Here is a 4764-nt window from a genome sequence, read left to right on the forward strand (position 1 = left end):
TGGCGTAGGTGCTAACGCCAGCGCTAATATTTAACACTCGCGCCATATTGGTGGCGTCGGCTGTCCATGCCACCAAGGTTGTTTTTGGCATACCGTAGCTAGGCTTTTCTCCACTAGTGCAAGCAATGTGGCTAATGAGTTAGTCATGAGATCTTGTATTACAGAACGAGTAAAGAGACTTGCAGGTAACGAGATTGAACTAGGTATGGAGATGCCGACGATCGAATCTCGGGCAAGTAACATATCGCTGGACAAACGAAATTGTATACGAGATTAAGTGAATCATTGACATCGTGGTTCAACCGATAAAGATCTTCGTGGAATATGTGGGAACTAATATGGGAATCCAGATCCCGCTATTGGTTATTGATCGGAGAGGAGTCTCAGTCATGTCTACATGATTCTCGAACCCGTAGGGTCGCACGCTTAACGTTCGGTAGCGCTAGGGTAGTATTGAGATATTAATAGTGGAAAGTCCAAAGGTTGTTTGGAGTCTCGGATGGGACCCATGAAATCACAAGGAGCTCCGGAATAGTCCGGAGGTAAAGATTCATATATGGAAAGTTGTTATCGGGGTTCCGGAAAAAGTTTGGTTTTTTTGGGTATTGTACCGGGAAGCTTCCAAAAGGTTCCAGAGGATTGCCGAGGGGTCTGGAAGTCCGTAAAGGGTTCCACAACATCCCACAGAGTAGCATGGGTGGTAGGGAGACACCCTGGCCTTATTGGGCCAGGTGCACCAGCCCCTACAAGGCCCGTGCACATGGGGAAGGGAAACCCTAAGGGGGAGGGCCCTCCACTTGGCTTGGAGGGCACTTGTCCCCCCTCGGCCGCCCCCTGCCTTGGGAGGGGAGCTAGGGATGGCACGCCCCTCCCTAACCCCTATATATAGTGGGGAGGCGCAAGGGGCAGCGAAACCTTCCGGGCTTGCCGTGTCTCCCTTCCGTTACTCCTCCCCCACGTTCCCTCAGTGCTTGGCGAAGCCCTGTCGGAACTTCGTCGCCGCCACCACCACCACCACCACCACACCGTTGTGTTTGTTTAGATCTCATCTACCTACTCTCCCTCACTTGCTGGATCAAGAAGGGGAGGACGCCGCGAGCCATACGTGTGCTAACCTCGGATGTGTCGTCCGTTCGGCACTAGATCGAATTGGATCGCGATTGGATCGTCAAGAGTACGACTACATCAACCGCGTTATGATGCTAACGCTTTTGGTCTACAAGGGTCTGTAGAAACAGTCCCCTCTCGTTGTTATACATCTCCTAGATTAGATCTTGGGTGTTTCTTAGAACTTTTTTGATTTTCATGCAATTTTCCCCATCACCCGAAGCCACAACACCCCTTCGAGCAAAGTCGAATCCTCCGGACCAACACCCGGATCATCCGAATGCACCCAGACATCTAAATCCGCGATGGCTACTATGACATAGCCGGACGATCTGGACGGCCCTGGATCATCCATACCTCTGATGCCCGGATCATCCGAACCACCTCCCGGATCATCCGGACCGTGCCTGCGTGCATGACTTGGACCGAGGCCCATGTACCTCTATCTACCCCTAGACTATATATACTGCTCCTCCACCTACGTTTTAGGGTTAGCACTATGATAGCTCAAGATAGAGATAGAGCTTTGCTCATCCACTTACCCCTACTCCCACGGAGATTAAGGCCTCCATGTGAGAAGATCCCCCAATTGGATTCAAGACCCCTTCATGGGAATGTTCTCCTAGGATTCAAGACCTCTCTCCTCCAAGGATTGGGATGAACTAGCTACCTTATGTATCCTCTTGTGTTGACTTTGGATCTTTTTATATCCTCTTGTGTATGTGGATTTAGCACATGTGTGATTTGGATCTTGTTGATTGAGTGATTTCCCTCTCGTGTTCTTCTCGTGATCCCCTCCAATTCGTGAAAGATCGGCCCTAGGAGTTCCACTCCACATCAGGATCACTTTCACACTCCTGGACGAAGATTTCAACGTAACCTTTCAGGAGTGGTGTAAGTACTTCGGCTTCATCAAGAGATGCATCCTCATGTAAACTATTGTGGAATACCAGGTAAAGTATGTTTCTCTGGAGACTAGCAAGGCATTCATTGCCAACTGAGGATGTACAGGATCATAGGAAAACGTCGACCACCAGTACTTGCGCTCTTTCTGGCGCGATTGACTCCTGGAGACACTCGCTGCTCGAGTGCAACATGGCCAGGTGCATGCAGCCACTTGTCGATGGGGAGTTGGCTGTAACAGCCTGACTCCAATGTTCCAGACGCCTTCCAGTTATTTCGTTGTCGCCGTGTCTTCTATTTGCTTGTTGCATTCATCATCGCATCATTCGCATTGCATCGGCACTCCATGCCATCATTCTTTTCAAAACTTGCATCCACTCATGCTTCTCCCCGTTGCCTCTGTTGTCCATTCTGAGACCAACCACACTTGCACACGCCCGCGACATCATTAAAATATTATTTTATAGTGGGATAAAAATAATCTCAAAATGGGCTGAAAGTTGGTGTGTGGTCTTGTTATATTGTAGGTAGACCATGATATGTCTCCGTTGTATCTATAGTTTTTGATTGTTCCATGCCAATATTATACAACTTTTACATACTTTTGGCAACAATTTATATGATCTATTGGACTAACTTATTGATCCAGTGCCGAGTGCCAGTTCCTGTTTGTTGCATGTTTTTTGTTTCACATAATATCCATGTTGTCGTGGTTTTGTCACGGCATATGTCCTAGTGTGAGGACTTAGTCGTGAGGCCGTCGCAACTAGGTAGTAGCTTGAACGGGGTTGATCTGAATCGAGAGATGCGAGTTTACCCAGGTTCGGCCCATCACGGTGGAGGTAAAAGCCTACATCCTGCTTGATTGATATTGATGATAATGATGATCTCGATTACAAGGGAGGTGTTTCGCTACCTCTATCTCGAGAGCATCTACTTTGATCTTGTCGAAGACTTGTCCGTCTGTCTCCAACTGCTCCCTCTTGGGGTGATCTGCCCCTCCTTATATAAGTTGGAGGGGCGGCTTACATGTAGAGTCCTGGTAGGATTAGGACTATTATATTCTCTATTACAAGTGGAATCCTAGTCTAGATCTTGCTTCCTTTGTAAAGGAAATAATCCTTATGCCTTTCTTATCAATCCGGCCCACCAGGTTCCATAACATGATTCGGCCTCCTCATGAAACGCCTTCTAAGCCCTTGGGTCTTGTCATTCGCCTGACCCGCCTACCGGGTCGTTAATGAGTCGCCAAGCTCGGGCGGGTTACTGATGAGGCGCCATGTCCCAGCCGGGTCATACTTCAGGCCAGGTTATACCGCGGGGTATATCCCCAATATTAGCCCCTAGTTTAATTTGGATTTATCCATGTTAAACTTATCCTACAAAATAAAAACAAGAACAAATTTGACAGGTTGTGCACCGGGTCAAGGGTTCTTCTGAGCCGGCATCTGTTCATCATTAAGTCCTTGTCATTTCCTTCTATGAAAACACTCGACTGAGTCAATCTTTGTCGGGTCGTGCAATTCTTGAATTATTCCATACTGTATCTCTTCGTGATATTCAAGGGAATCCCTCCTGTAAGTCCGTGTCTCTTTCTTATAGCAGTAGGCCAGCTTCAAAATCAATTTGTTGACATTGGTTTCTTGCAGAAAAACAATCCATTTGAGTCGACTTAAAACACTCTGGCTTGACAAAAAATATTATATTGAAGATATTCATCTGATTTTTAGCCATCTTGAGGATGTAAAACTTGTCGAGTTATGATCGTCAAAACTGTTGAGTTTATAGAGATTGATGATACCGGTCATGATTGTTACAGGCGCTGGGTCATATAATTGGTCTTCCTAAGTTCTTCAGGCCAAATCGTTATACCTTGTGACGAATTAGTGCTTGCTTTTGTAAATATAGCTTCCAATCATTGAGTTGGCTCTCCAGGCTTTTTTATGAATAGCTTGGAGGAGATAAACTTTGCAAATTTCTCCACTAGGAATATGATACCAGGTTTGCCCAAAACTGTCAACTTGAAGGTGTACCTCCCTTATATCCATGTAGCCCCCAAGTCTTAAGAGGGGAATGTAGTGATAGCTTAAGACTTGCTTCAATATAAATGTTGCAACTTTGGAGAAATTCGGGTTGTTCATCCGAGTCGCCAGTCATAAGCTGAATGATTTGTATTTCACATGTGTAGCCCCCAAGTGTCGAGTTGTCTTGCCTGCAGCAACCTGGGACTTATAATTGTCTTATGCTCAGAATATTTTAGCTAGTGTAGCCCCCAAGGGCCGGGTCATTATGCAATAATGAGTAGGGGCTTTGTAGATCTCATTATGTAAAATTGACGAGCAATGTGTAGCCCCCAAGGGCCGGGTCATCAGTATTGATGGGCCGGGTCTTCCAATTTGGACCTTTATGACTTTGGTAAAGAACTGAATGATGTAGCCCCCAAGGGCCGGCTATGTAAGATAATACTTGGCTGGAACTTAAGAAAATGATGGAAGGCCGGCTCATCTCTCTGAGATAACCGGGTCTGTTGACAATGTGATGATTTGAAAATCAACTTGCATTAGCCCCCAAGTGCAATGGTGCATGTTTGCAATGAGATGGGACTTTCATATTTGATATAATCTTGATTTGAATAATGTAGTCCCTAAGTGTCAGGTCGTGTGCCTGCGGCGACTCGGGACTTTTTCTTCCATTGTAGAATAAAACCATATCCACTGTCTGGATGATGTTGCTGAATGCTTTGCATATCAATGT

This window comes from Aegilops tauschii, chromosome 2 (genome assembly GCF_002575655.3).
Source record: "Aegilops tauschii subsp. strangulata cultivar AL8/78 chromosome 2, Aet v6.0, whole genome shotgun sequence".
In the NCBI taxonomy this organism is placed as follows: Eukaryota; Viridiplantae; Streptophyta; class Magnoliopsida; order Poales; family Poaceae; genus Aegilops; species Aegilops tauschii.